Consider the following 16,075-nt stretch of genomic DNA (forward strand, 5'->3'; position numbering starts at 1 on the left):
CATAAGTAGTCGTAATTAACGGATGGTCCCTTGTTCTAACGTAGAAGATACTGTGCACATGAATTAACAGTTATAACTGATGAATGAATGGTTCCTAGTTGCAATATAAAATGTACTGTGCAGATGAGACATGAACTGTAGGCCCTGCATGGCCAGGTGGGTTAAGGCGTTCGACTCGTAATCTAAGGGTCGCGGGTTCGAATCCCCGTCGCATCAAACATGCTCGCCCTTTCAGCCGTGGGGACGTTATAATGTTACGGTCAATCCCACTATTCGTTTGTAAAAGAGTAGGCCAAGAGTTGGCGGTGAGGGGTGATGACTAGCTGTCTTCCCTCTAGTGTTAATTGCTAAATTAGGGACGGCCATCACAGATAGCTCTTGTGAAGCGAAATTTAAAAAAAAAGGAAAACAGTTACTGTATCAAGCAAAAATGTACAGATTTAGCCAATCGAAAATTATCTTGACGAATTGGATCAAACAATGGATACAGTTTTCCGGAACGTCTTTCAAGCCTTATTATTGCTGTTGATTTCATGATCTAGTTACTTTATAAAATCAAAACATTTCAAGTTACGTTGTTACATTGATAATATGATTATATTTATATAAATATATCTGTAATTATAACATTTTTAATACTTAGTTTCATATATAGTTATTTATAATAGCTATGTTTCTTATATGGATATCAAAAATTATAGGGAGTATTCTGGAATGTACTGTACAATTCACTATTTCAATATATATTTTGTAGTGTTTTTTTAACAGTAATATAATACTGGCACACTTGGCTAGTTCGTTTTATTTTTCAGTCTATTTCTCCCAAAGTAAGAATTTTTATTTCGAATTGAATTGGTACGCTACACGCAAATTGTCAATTTGTCGTGCAGAACGACAAAAAAAATCGGATGTTGAAATATTTAGTCGAAGAACTCAGAAGTTAAAACACGGTTGACACTGGGAAACGCTTGGAATAACTGAATTTTCGAGAAGGCAGTTATTAATGGCATCTTCAGTTAGATAAATTAAAAAAGGGGGGATAGGTAGGTGATTTGAAACTTAAGACAATTGTAATTCCCAAACTCAGTGTGGTCTGTTAACAAATCATAAATAATTCGAAAAGAAAAGAAAATAAGGTGGTTCAAATGAATTCAAGAAAATCTTAAAGGTTCTGTGTCAATATTAGAGCAGCTAACTTAATTAGAAATATTATATCTGATTATCAGCTGAAACGTGATTAGGTTGATTACGAGTCAAACATCGATAACAGAATGAAACAGTTTAAAACTTCGTGATGTAATTTCAACATTAACACATTACGTTCCTTAAAAAGCCTGATGTTATACAGAATTAAAAAAAAAAAAAGATAATCCACATATCATTCTTTTTCAGCATACGAGAATGTAAAATAATTATTTTCTGGCATTCTAAAGTACGTTTCTTTTTTGTTCAAACAGTTTTTGAAATTGGAAGCTGAGTTATCTGCAGTGTTTTCAGATCAGAACTGCGCCACCTTTGTTAATGAGACTATTGTTGCCCGCTTCTGATTGGATATTCTATTATAACGAACACAAGTGTAAAGTAATTACACTGAAATATCCATCCAGCCCTGACCACAAACACTTTTGTGTCATCCTTGTCTGATGAAATAGTGATACCAAAATGTGAAGCGCTTTTTTTGGGGTCATGGGATGCAAACCATGGATTTTCTTATTCATAGTCCAGTTAAACTAATTCTAAACCACTCTCGCCTCTGTAAGTTTTATTCGGGAAAGTTTGCGGACATGTCGAAGGTTTTTGAAAACATTAAACTAGATACCTAAATCTCTTTTCTCGCGAAGCTAGAGTTGATTTTTATTTCTTTTTGTAGAGTTAGAGCGTGGCGTAACAATAAACGTATTGAGGTGCTGATTGGTCCAAAGCTTAAGACGTAATGCCACAGAACATGTTTAGCAGTGTCGGCTGTGGAAGCATTTTCCCAATAAACAAGAAAGACCTTGTGGCCACGGGTGATGCTTGTTGTCCACATTCCCTTTGTCTCTCTTTCTGATCAGGCCCGGCATGGCCAGGTGGTTAAGATACTCTACTCGTAAGCCCCGTCACACCAAACATACTCGCCCTTTCAGCCGTGGGGGCATTATAATGTAACAGTAAATCCCACTATTCATTGATAAAAGAGTGGGCCAACATTAGCGGTGGATGGTGATAAACAGCTGCCTTCCCTGTAGTCTTACACTGCTAAATTAGGGACGGTTAGCACAAATAACTCTCGTGTAGCTTTGCGCGAAATTCAAAAACAAGGAAACAAACAATTTTTTCTGGTCAGTTATTCAAACTTATGGACGGATGTGTGTAAAGTCTCTAATCTAATCGTTTGAGCCACGTGCCTATAAAGTGCCGTTTAGTCTTAACATTTTAACTCCAGTTTATCATTCTTCTCCCTAGTTTATCAATTGACCCCCCCCCCAAGTGGCTCAGCTATAAGTTTGAAGGCTTATAAATCTAAAAAAAAAAAGGCCTTTTATATTTGTGATGGACACAGCACAGATAGCCAATGGTGTAGCTTTGTGGTTAACAACAAATTATTAAACAATCAGTAAATGGGGATTAAGATTTCGAATGAAATGTGTATAAGCTAAAACGAAATCTGTCTAAAAACAGTACTTCTATTAGAAATAGACGTGGACTCTATGGTTAGAATTGGGTTTAGAAGGAGATGAAACTCCATTTTGTGACACATCTGACATTTCAACCAGGAGACCAGGAACACTGGTGGCTTCAATTTTGCAGAAGCGGAACGTCGTTCCGGACTGTTCCGTCTTCAATTTACGCTAATTGAGAATAAATATGTTCTGTGACAACTTTTGAATCACCATATATCTTGTGCAAACCTTTCTGAACTAACTTTATGGTTCTCAGTGGAATGTGAATGAATTATCACATAACTTGTGCAAACCTTCCTGAACTAACTTTATGGTTCTCAGTGGTATGTGAATGAATTATCACATACCTTGTGCAAACCCTCCTGAACTAACTTTATGGTTCTCAGTGGTATGTGAATGAATCATCATATACCTTGTACAAACCTTCCTAAGTAACTTTATTGTTCTCAGTGGTATGTGGACTTTTTTACATCGTCATCTGTATATGTGTGTGTGTGAGAGAGTAGATGGATGGGTGTTCTACAAAGGTTGCGCTAAGAGTAATCTTAGAATCACAGATCGATTTCTTTGAGCAAACCTTAAGAAAACTGAACAACGATATGCGTTTTAGCTTCGTACCTTTACACAAAATACAAGCGTGACACCCGAAACCTGAATCTAATATGATGTGAGAAGTAAAGTTGGTTTTAAATATTTCTATATTTTTTAAAAATAAGTTTGTAAACGCGACTTTCATTTCTTGTAAAAGCTCGAAAATTAAAATGCCTGGTTTCATGTTTCCTTTAGAATATACAAAACTCATTGTCTTAACAAGCCCTCTGGAAAGTTATTTTTGTTCTTACTTACGTGGTATTATTGTTGAACTATAGAACTTGCAAGATAAATAAAAAATGGAAATTTAAAAACCTGTAAATAGAGATCGTAAAAACTAAGGAAACAAGGCTGGACATACTGCACGCATTATTTACTCAAACCCCTATTTTGGCTCCATGCTGTTACCAAAAAATATATATATGGCTTAATACACATGTTAACTTATATTGATGATGTCACAAAAGCACCTAGGTTCCAGAAGTCTTGATACAAAACGATAACTCCCTCTAACCACTGTTATAAGGGTTTTACTTTATGTTATAAATAATGCATGTATCTTGTAAACTTAAGTATATTTTCTATATTTATAACAGAAAATATATACAATGTGTCTTGTTCGTAAGATTGCTAAAGGAAACTTGCTCTTTTACTTATGTGTGTGTGTGTATGACAGTTTTGTTTATTGGAAAATGTTATTTGAATTGTCAATCTACTTGTATTCAACGCTTACAATGCCACAAACACAGGTTGAGCACAACCGCTCGGAGAAGCTCTCTTTTCAGTGAGTTTTGATGAGATTTCTTGGTAAACAATACAGGGAAAATGTATGTAATGAACGAAACATTCCTGTTTGTTTCAAATCATATTTAATAGTAAAACAATGTGAGGTGAAGCAACGCAAAATAAAATGTGTGAAGTGAAACTCTCCAATAAAATCAAATAGCATAATAACTAAAACGTAATAGGTCAATACGGTAACAATATGTATAATAACTAAAACGTAATAGGTCAATACGGTAACAATATGTATAATAACTAAAGCGTAATAGGTCAATACGGTAACAATATGAATAATAACTAAAGCGTAATAGGTCAATACGGTAACAATATGTATAATAACTAGAACATAATAGGTCAATACGGTAACAATATGTATAATAACTAAAACATAATAGGTTAATACGGTAACAATATGTATAATAACTAAAGCGTAATAGGTCAATACTTTCTTTTCTTTTTTAACCGAGTGCACTCTCGACCTCAGGGAGGTCTGGTTAGATGTTAATCTTCTAATTATGTGCCTGGTTTTGTCTAGACAGGACGTGTGGAATATTAGTGTTTAGAATGTCATACTGTACAGGATTCATATCGATCCGTAAGAGATTGATACTCGAAAATTAATGTTACACAGATGTCTTATTCAGTCTTATCGAAGTAGAGCCAACACAGTGAATTTTAAATTGAGCAAATGAAATTGTTGGTGGATGCCATGGTTCAGACCGATAACTATCAATGTTACAGTCGTGAAAGAAAGATACAAAGCTTATGAATATAAAATATACATTGAAGTGTTGAAACTGTGCCAAAAAGTATAATGTAAAAGCACATATTCTGTGGATGATTGTATTCAGATTAGTATAAAAACACACTTCCATGATACTGATACTTCAATTACACAAGCCTATGATGATTTTATTCTCTTGACATTTTTACATGATCTACAATAATTCTTGTGCGCTGAATTTTAAAATGATATCCATTTTTCCCCATCATGTATTACATAAGTGAATCTTTTTTATTGAAATCAAGTCACATTTTGTTATGCGTAAAACGTTGACAACCATTGGTTATAGATTTCTTTAGACCAATCGCGACATGAAAGGTTTGCTGATTGTTCTATAACCTAAACATATGAATAAAAATGTTTATTGTGGTAAACAAAATGATAGTCTGGTTTAAGTAAGAGTTGTTATTTTTTTCACACCTGCAAAACATTCATGCGTGATAGAATGAAAAGTAATATTATTTTCGAATTCTGGATAATTGAATTATGGAAAATATGTTACTAAAACAAAAACAACTTTTATAAAGTTTAAATTTGCAAGCCTGTGTATGCTTGGGCCTGATATCGTCTGGTGATTAAGGCGCTCGACTCGTAATATGCGGGTCGCGAGTTTGAACCCCAGTTACCGAACGTGCTCGTCCTTTAAGCCATACAGACGTTTTTATGTGATAGTTACTCCCACTGCTTATTGTTAAAATGTAGTCCAACAGTTTGTGATGGGTAGTGTTGAATAGCTGCATTCCTTTTAGCCTATCAATGTTAAATGAGGGACGACTAGCGCATATAACCCTCGTGTAGCTTTGCGCGAAATTCAAAACAAACTAAATGCTAGAAATAAACAGCCTTGTAATACCAAACAATGAGTGTTCAATTAAAGAAAAAAAATCATATTTAGTGTTATAAGGTCCCTCGAGTAGGTGTGCACAAAACTATTGTACAAACACTTCGTAGATACTTGCTTTCCAGATACTTACTATTTTGAGGCCCGGCATGGCCAAGCGTGCGACTCGTAATCTGAGGGTCGTGGGTTCGCATCCCCGTCGCGCCAAACATGCTCGCCCTTTCAGCCGTGGGGGCATTATAATGTGACGGTCAATCCCACTATTCGTTAGTAAAAGAGTAGCCCAAGAGTTGGCGGTGGGTAGTGATGACTAGCTGCCTTCCCTCTAATCTTACACTGCTAAATTAGGGACGGCTAGCACAGATAGCCCTCGAGTAGCTTTGTGCGAAATTCAAAAAACAAACAAAGAAAAACAATCACTGCTTTTTATTGTACAATTGTTGGGAGTACTTCCTGTCGATGATACAAAATCACTTTAAAAACACAAATACAAGGATAATTGTATGTTATATTTACATATTTGTAATTTCATTTCCTAACTAATATTACTAAAACAAGGACCTAACGAACAGTCACCTCAAATTTAATGGCTTGGCTTATTGCCTAGGGTTCAATATACTTATAGCCCTTCAACCAGTAGCAACTCGAGGGTCTCTAGAAATCGGCATGTCGAAACACGTGGGTAACACACAGTTTCACCTTACAAGTTTGTTTTTTTTCTAACCTGATTTCAACTGACAATTCTTCCTGTTTTGTATAATTCTCGAAGCTTACGAGAACAAACTGCTGGAGCCGAGCGTAGACCGACGATTGGCATGCCGAACTGTGGACCGGTGGTTCCCAAGTTGGCGTCTTCTTTGGAAAATTCGACAACCTTTTTTTAATATATATTTTAGTTTTCTATGTACTTCTCATTTTCAGGACTAAAAGATAATACGACAAAAAAAAACCTTGAAAATAAAATATAATAGCCTGAATGTAAAAACAGCTAAATTGGGTGTAATACCAAATTATCAGGTTATCCCTTAAGTAATGTCCGATTTTAGGTTCAGAAAAAGAGAAATGATTTCAAACACTTTTAATGTTATTTAATCAATAATGTAAGTTACATTATTATTAATTACTTCATGCCAAATATTCACAAGCTTCTGAATGTCACTTCTATAAAATTCTTGGGGTTTGGAGGAAAAGAATGTAGAGAGGTTAGTTTTGACATCTTCATGTGTTCAAAACTCTTTTCTATCAAGATAGTTCTGCAAATTACGGAATAGATAATAACACAAATTTTGTTCCTGGATAGTATATGTTATTTGTTAATTGCTTATTTTGTAAACGTACAGAAAATGGCCATTATTCCCTTCAAACTATGCTCTTGCGACCTGGATAATGAAATTTAGAAATTAACCTATTTTCTATGTTAAAACAGGTAAATTTTCACATTTTCATTTACATAAGGTCTGCATAAAACAATAATATGATTCAACATTTACATGTATTTATACTAAAGTTATACATAAATGTTTAGAAGTGAGTAGTTTTTCGAGATTTGCGACTGTAATGTAAATCACTTTCACGTATCAGCTCCCAGTCTCCCATCATGTTTTCGTAGCGGCGTTCAATGTCCAGTATATCTTGGTGGAAGCGCTCCCCTTGCTCCTCTGAGTATGCTCCCATGTTCTCCTTGATCTTATCAAGATGAGCGTCAAGGATACGGACTTTCAGGGACATCCTGCAGCCCATTTTGCCGTAGTTCTACACCAGAGTCTCAACCAGTTCCACATAATTTTCGGTCTTGTGATTGCCCAAGAAGCCCCGAACCACTGCGACAAAGCTGCCCCAAGCTTATTTCCTTCCTACTGTGAGCTTCTTGGGGAATTCTGTGCATTCCAGGATCTTCTTTATTAGTGATCCAACGAAGACACCAGCTTTGACCTTTGCCTCAGACAGCTTAAAGAAGAAGTCTCGAAGGTACTTGAAGGCTCCAGACTCCTTATCAAGATCTGTGACAGATTGTTTTATAAAACACAATTTTATGTACAATGGTGGGAACGACACCTTTAGATAGGTCTATGTGTTCACTTAAGAAGCTAGAACTAAACTGAAGTGATGAGTGGTGAGCCCCTGTACTATGAAAATTCTCGTAAGTTCTACAACCTTCTAGAAAATTTTTGTAAGTTCGAGAAAGTTTTCTATCAGCTACTCAGCACTGAATCTATTTAATATTCTGGAATATTCTGGAAAATGAGTAAATTTGAAAATTTCATTACCCGGGTCACAAAAGCAAAGTTTGAAGAGAAAAATAGGTCTTTTCCATTTACTTTAGGCAAAAGCAATTCAGAAATAACACTTTCTGCCTAAGAACAAGAAAAAGTAAAAATGTTGTTACATAATCAGATGTCTGGAGAATAAGGAAGATGTGTGAGCTTTACCAAGTCTAGCTCTTCAATTTTTTGCAGATGTGATCCTTATTGTATGGAACCGTGCATTATCCTGGTGTAACATAATACCTTTACGATTCATCAAAGCAGACCTCTTTTATTTCAATGAAAAATTCAAGCGCTCTAACTGTTGACAATAGAAGTCTGATGTAATCGTTATATTGAGCGGCAGCAACTCAAAGTGGATCACACCAACAATATCCACCAAACACTTAACAAGACTTTCCTTAACATTTTTATAATATATCCATTTTTCATCTCCAGTCACTAACCTGTCCAAAAAAAGGTGAGTTACGTTCACGAAAGTACAGAGAAGTGCAAATGTCCACTCTTGCGCTAAGGTTGGCTTCTGTCAAATCATGGGGAAATGATTTCTCAAGTTTTGACACCTTTTCAAGTTGGTGAACTGTTCAATGGGTTAAATTAACCTTCTGAGCTAGTTCTTAAAATGTTACAGCACAATCTTCATCAAGTGTAGCCAGCAGCAAGTAATCATTAATCTCAACAGGACGACCTGAACGTGGCGCATCACTTAAGTTGTAGGCACCTGATCTGAACTTCTGAAACCACATTTGACATTTTCTTTCATTGAGAGACTCTGCACCATAAACACCTTGAATGTTTCGTGTAGTTTCTGCTGCACTATTGCCTTTTTTAAACTCATGAAGCATTATATGCCTAATGTGCTCCTCAGACACATCCATCTTCATAAGGGTTTATTTGATTAATGATCTGAAAAAGTTGAGTTTGGTTAGTTTATTTTATTTGTCTGAACATTTTTATACACGTCCTATTACATATTTCAGTCACATTCTACAAAGACAGAAATGATGATGCACTTTCTGTATTAAATTTTCGGATATTACTTGTGGGATGGCTTGATATAAAGGTATATCAGAAAGAATTTCTCAGCTAACTTTAAAAAAAGAAAAGGCAAAATAATTTCCGAACCTATTCAAACACATTAAAAACTAATGTTCCACTCAGAAATTGGTCAGAACGTGCAGAAGCTTCATGACTCTTGGCCCATAACTTGGGGATCATGGATGCATTATAAGAGTAACGGTCAGTCCCTACTATTCGGTCAAATAAAAATAGCTTAGTTCCTTCCAATTCATCACTCCAAAAGTAGGACAGCTTATACGCAGAAATACTCTCATGTACCTTTGTGCAAAAATTCTGAAACAACAAACAGTAAGAAACTCGTGACAAAACGACCCAGCATGACCAGGTGGTGTAAGGCACTCGACTCGTAATCTGAGGGTCGCGGGTTCGAATGCCCGTCACACCAAACATGCTCGCCCTTTCAGCTGTTGAGCGTTATAATGTGACGGTTAATCACATTATTGGTTGGTAAAAGAATAGCCCAAGAGTTGGCGGTGAGAGGTGATGACCTTCCCTCTAGTTTTACACTACTAAATTAACCCCTGTGAAGCTTTGCGTGAAATTCAAAAACAAACAAACAAATCGTGACTAAAACAAAATGACCAAAGTCATCGCGATCAACATTAAAACCATAGGTTATTTATTCTCTACAGTGCGTATTGATGTATAAAAGGCATTTTAATGCTAGCAATAAACGGTCTTATAATCACAATAGAACACAAACCGCAACTAACAGTAAAAAAAAAACTTCAAGGTTTTTAAATAATAAATGTATTCGAATCTATAATACACATTTCTACAACGTTTGTTCAGGTATTAGGTAGCAAAGCTTATTGTTGAAATCATTGTATTGTTGGAAAAGTGTTAGGTTATAGACTGAAATAAGAAAACACAAAAATGACATAATTATCACTATAGGCGCCGACCTCTGCTTCTGTTCGAATATCTGTGAGCGTAGTTATTCGATGAGGAAAGGATATTTAAATATTCTGTTCGTGTTTTTGATGGCTCTGGTGAGGACTTATATAGAGAATGTTTGATTTGAGTCTGGTTTTACTTCATTAGTTTAACTATTGGTTCGTAACTGTTTATTTAATCTTGTTTATGGAGTCAATATGTTCTCCTATATTTGAGTGCATGGTTATTCCGGTTTCTCTGCTTTTGTAGATGTTACATGTTAGTTTGTAAACAACATTGGAGACAAGACATCCATCTTTAAACTGTAAACATGTCTTCATAAGACAGTTGACTTTATCACATTGCAGGGTAGTGTACTGAGAGATGGTCTTAGCCGTTCTCTAACTTTAACTGGTAGTCCAGATTTCCTGATTATAGTTTTTACTTTCTTGGAAATAGTTTCGTCCATTAGAGTTGCTGTGAAAGTGATCTCCCCCCCCCACCTCTTGGTTTATTACTGTTTCATTCGTATTCAGTATCGAATTAAAGAAATATAACAAGTTATAAGGACCTTTATTATTTGGTTGTTTGACCCGTTACCACCAGTGTTGAACTGTGTTATAATGCATAGCATGAAACAACAGTTTCAGAAACACTTTCGGTTTTACGCCTGGTAGTTAAGATACGCAACTCGCAATCGACGGGTCGTGAATTTGAATCCTGTCACGAACACGTTCGCCCTTTCTGCCATTGGGTCGTTGTAGTTAACGGTCAATCGCACTATTTGTTAGTACATTGAGTAGCCCAAATATTGACGGTGGGTGTTGTTGGCTAGCTGTCCTCTCATTAGCCTGTCACTTGAAAATAACAGATAGCTCTCTAGTAGCAAAAGTGAATAAATAATTATTAACCTGTTTATTTTTATTGTTTATTTGAAAGTAAACACAAAGCTACACAATGGGCTATCTGTGCGCTGTCCATCACGGGTATCGAAACCCAGTTTTTAACGATGGGAGTCCGCAGACATGTTGCTGTGCCACTAGGGACATTTATTTTATATATACATGTACAGAAATACAATATATATTTGTACAATCATTAGTTTGGTATACCGTTATTGTAATATAACAATATATATTTGTACAATCATTAGTTTGGTATACCGTTATTGTAATATAATTGTTAACCGTATGTTATGGAACACATATTTCTTATTGTCCTAGATATTTTGATATACATATATACATAATTAATCTATTCCTTTTTTGGATTAATATTTTGCAGGAATAAATGAACCATAACGAAGCCAGAGATTGGACCACAACTTGACCGCTTCCTTACGTCCTTTATAATGCTTCGTAGTTCGTGTAAGACAATAGGTAACGCCCCACGAAAAGTATTTGAAAACTGATTCCTCCATCGTAATTTACACCTGTGCAACTCCACGTCAGAAAAAGAAACTAACACCCTAGGCGTGCTACTGCAACACGTGCACAGGCACGTTACCCTGTAATGAAGAGTTTGATGGTTATGGCGCGTAACTGCTGAGAGCCAAAGCTTAATATAGCATTATTGTACGTGAAACTTGGGACTTTAGTCCTATAACCAAATACATCTTGCTGTTCATTGATTTCTGCCTAAATTTAGAACTACTTTTAAAGAGAGAATTCAAGGGTAAAAGTATGGAAACTAATTGAAGTATTTCTCAAGTACTAACGGTAAGGTCAAATAAGAGGTCTTTGATGAATAAAATATTCGCAGCTAAATTTAAAACAAAAACTTAAAAGCATTGTTGAAAGCAACAGTACCCGTCAACAATACTCATTGTTTTACTCTCTCAACAATTACACAGGTATAAATAGTTTTGCTTTTCTTGTCTTTGTGCTTTACCAGGCACAAAGCTACACAATAGGTTGTCTGTGTTGTGCTCATCACTGGTATCAAAATCCAGGTCTTAGAGTTATTAGCCTCCAGAGATACGGTTGAGCTATTGAAGGTATAAAGTTCTGTAGTCCACATAACTTACTGGGTAATCATTATAAAGAACTGAGAGCATACATCATTTTCTAAGTAAACCCCGACAGGAGCTAATGGAATTACTTAATAGTAATTTATAACCAACAAAGTCGCTAGCCCACTGGTAATTAGGCGCATAAATAGTTTGGAAATGTGTATGTATACATATATTAAATTTAAGAAAAAAGCAAAAACTTTCACATACTGGTAATGTTAAGGTTAACCACATTTTTTGACGTACGTACCACACTGTTCTGCTGTCAAAAACGTATATCATAACTGCTGTAAACACCCAGTTAACCCTATTTTAACAAAACACCAATTACTGACTCTTGTCGTACAGACAAGTGTGCGATTAGCTCCACTTCGAGATGTGCGTATTTTCCCGTGTTTATCTTAGGATAAACAATGCAAGTTTCTAGTTCTTGTCATATTTCAATAGTTGAAGCTATGTTTTGTTTTTTTTTGTTTATATTTCCACAGTGGAATATATAGTGGCAGTACAGTCACCAAGTTAGTTTCTTAGCGTATTGGAAATGTTTTCTAAGTCAGCGTTGTTTTCAAGAATAGATACGGTGGGTGGAGGGACAATATGGGAGGACCTCTGGTTGTTGACCCGTAGGGAGCTTGAAAGATTAGTGTCAGGTATGTTCACTCGTTGACCTTTCGCGAGTTACACCTGTGTATCGGTCGGTCCCCCTTGGTCCCAGAAGTATTAATTTTGTGTATTTTGGGGGACTTGATATCATCAGATAGGTGCCTCCATAGACAAAAGTAGTTATTATACAGCGTGTTCGGAAAGTCACTGTACAGTTTTGTCTGTTAATAAATATATAAGTGCACAGTGACTTTCCGAACACCCTGTATATTATCACACATGAATCTCCCAATAATTGCGTCAGGTTGGGCTCTTGTTCCCCAATTATATATAAACCACTGATTTTAATACAAGCTAGTTCAAAACCACCACTTATTCTGACCTACATTATTCTCATGACTAGTTCTTAGGGTCTCCCTCAGATGGCTCAACGGCATGTCTGCAGACTTACAACGCTACCGTAGCTCTGGACATAATAACTAATTACAAATAGACAAAAACTTCTTAGTCAGAGAAAGACAATTATTCATTATCAACTACTGCTTGGAAGATAATTTAAAAAAAACTCATTAAATTTTAATAGTTATCACATGTATATATGTTGATTCAAGGTGTCCCCTCAGTGGTTCATTGGCAAGTTTCAAGGTTTATAACACTATAAAAACTGGCTTATGATACCGTGGTGTGCACAGCACAGATATCCCATGGAGTACTTTTGCGCTTAACAACAAACTCACAAACAAACAATTCAAGACGTCTTAATACTAATGCCCTCTAGTGGCACAGTGAGATGTCCGAGGACTTAATACCGCTAGAGACCAGGTTTCAATACCCGTGGTGGCCAGAGCACAGATAGCCCTTTGTTAATAAAAAACAACTTAATTGTATTAATATTAAATTTCTTTTCTTCATTATATTTTCGTATATTCATGAAAAAATATGGCACTGTGATCTTATAATTAATCAATATACACAGTATGTTTGAAAAATAGGGGCCTAATTTCACATGTTGTGCCAAGAACAATTAGTTTGCAAAGCTAGGTGGCTCTGGGTTTGGATTGAATTTCGCGCAAAGCTACACGAGGGCTATCTGCGCTAGTCGTCCCTAATTTAGCAGTGTAAGACTAGAGGGAAGGCAACCCACCGCCAATTCTTGGGCTCCTCTTTTACCGACGAACAGTGTGATTTATCGTCACATTATAACGTCCCCACGGCTGGAGGGGCGAACATGTTTTGTGTGACAGGGATTCGAACCCGCGACCCTCAGATTACGAGTAGAGTGTCTTAACCACCTGGCCATGCCGGGCTGGAGCTCTGGGAGCATGCGCATATTTCAAGTCAAAAATGCTAATACTTCTTCAGAAGAATGTAGGAAACGTTAAATAGCGTAAGTTCCTGTGATACAATTATATAAATATAATGTATTACATCACAAAAATAGGGGGTACAGAAAACCCCTCGAACCCCCCACTGCATTTGCGTATAAAATAGTATGATGCTTCATATAAAGATCACTGAGATAGCGACTTAATCAAAGATAGTAAATAAATGGAAAATAAATGTGAATAAATCCATTCCAAAACATTATTCTTCTGTCGGTTTCGATTCAATACCCAGTGAACGTCGGGTCACCCCATATACTCATATTGACTCAGGGAAAGTGGCGTTATGTTGTCATATTACATGTCAATCAGTAAGTTCCATGAATACGAAACTTGGACGTCGTTTTCTCGGACAGTATCAACCTCAAGCGACACCGTTCATGCAGACTCTTGACGTAGTTAGTATGTCATTTAGATTTTTTTTTTTTACATCACGTGACGCCATTCGCGACTGCAGTATATGACGTTCGATCGCCGGCGCACAGGTGCATTCATTTCGTGTGTTGCAGAGGTGGTGAACGTACTTGTTCGACTGCTACTAGCTTGCGTCTAGAGAAGTTAGTTCACACCATTGGAAAGATCCTTCGCATCGGTGCTGCGACCAGACGTCCAGCAAACAAAGTTGGGTTTCTGGTTTAAAACTACCTAACGTTTTTCTTAATTCTTCATTGCACCACATTTCTGCAGTATGCACGTGACTTGAACGTAATAGGATCTGAAGCAATACAGGTAAACACCATAATTTACATATTGTTGATATTACATTTTTCATATTTTAATTTGATATTTCCTAGAGGGAGATAATCATGACGCAATATAGTGATCTAGCAATTCGTGTATTAAGCAGAAAACGAATGACATATATGTTAGTTTGATGAGTTAGTCATTCAGTGAAGTATAGAGTGCACTAACGAATTAATTGTCCAGTTATCTAGTCCAGTGTCAGTTCATGGATTAAACAGTGAGAGCTGCTGGTCTATTTAACTACAGTTTAGTTACCGTCAGCGTGTTTGTTATCGATCCATTAGAGAATAAATTCTACAAGTAAGATTATAGGTAATTTTAGTTTCAGAGCTTCTCTTGAAACATTGTGCGTAAAGTTAGGCCTACAAGTAAACGTAGCCTGTAACTAACGTTATTGAAGAAATCATCACCTTATCGTTACAATGATTAGATATAACATATTTAACAAACCATCCAAAATAATTTAAAAATTTTGGACATGAAAGGTTTGAGTAATTTTCTTTGAATCAACTTTCTATCGAAAGTTATTCTCCCGAATATACAAATCTTTAGTTAATTCATGATTTACTATCAATATCCTTGAACCCATACCACTCTCTCAGTTGTTTTGTTGTGAACAAAAACAACTTCCTGATGTCGATGGTCAGGTAGTGCTATTATTTTGTAGTCTTAGAGTAATAAAAGTGTAATGAAACGAGTTGAAATATCAACAAACAGTATTACTTTAGAAAATAATTATAAATTATGCTGTTTATTACTAGGACTGTGCTTTCAGTAAAGTGTTGAAACTGTCTGTAGTTATTCTGTCCATCAGTCAGTTCTTTTTCTCTCTAAAGCTACTGTAATACAGATAACAAAAACGCTCAATTACAGAGATACCATCATAAACCGCAATATCAACATGGTCGTTTTATCGTCTTTTTACGTCTGTTCGCATCAGTGTCGAATTTCTTCCTCTATTTTAGAAAAGCAATATTTTTATGTAAAAGCACTCCCCCAGCGGCACAGCGGCATGTTTGTGGACTCACATCGCTTAGAATCTGGGTTTTGATTCCCGTGGCGAGCAGATCACAGATAGCGCATCGTGAATCTTTATGCTTAACTTCAAAACAAATAAACAAACAAATTTACATAAATATTTCCAGATTTTTCTAAATATTTTAATTTGTGTTATATATAGTACCGCCTCCACACACTAGTATAAAATAGGTTTTTGTCTTCTCAAAAAACATTAATAGCAAGTAATTATCTAGTTGCTCACAATTTATTTTTGCTGTATAAATCCACTGACTAGTTATTGTTACCTCACGAAGATAAGCTGTTTTTTTGTTGTCGTTTCACCACATAGTTTATTACCTCGTACTCTCGACATTTGAGAACGGCAGCTTGAAACATGGATTTTGGCGGACTAAACGTTAGAACATGCTACAATTAACAAACCGTACCAAAAGAT

At 36.0% G+C, this 16,075-nt stretch overlaps 1 protein-coding gene across 4 annotated transcripts in view; it reads left to right on the forward strand.

The window, feature by feature from the left end:
* Positions 1–16,075, forward strand: part of LOC143247295 (soma ferritin-like) — an 83,409-nt gene that overhangs the window by 31,777 nt on the left and 35,557 nt on the right. The window contains exon 2 of one of the 4 annotated variants that reach the window (XM_076495086.1): positions 11,167–11,261. The exons of 2 other annotated variants lie outside the window; for them this stretch is intronic. The gene's annotated coding sequence lies outside the window, so the exon portion shown is untranslated. One more of the 4 variants, XM_076495084.1, reaches the window with a different exon arrangement.

The sequence above is a fragment of the Tachypleus tridentatus genome, chromosome 3, assembly GCF_004210375.1.
Source record: "Tachypleus tridentatus isolate NWPU-2018 chromosome 3, ASM421037v1, whole genome shotgun sequence".
Lineage (NCBI taxonomy): Eukaryota > Metazoa > Arthropoda > Merostomata > Xiphosura > Limulidae > Tachypleus > Tachypleus tridentatus.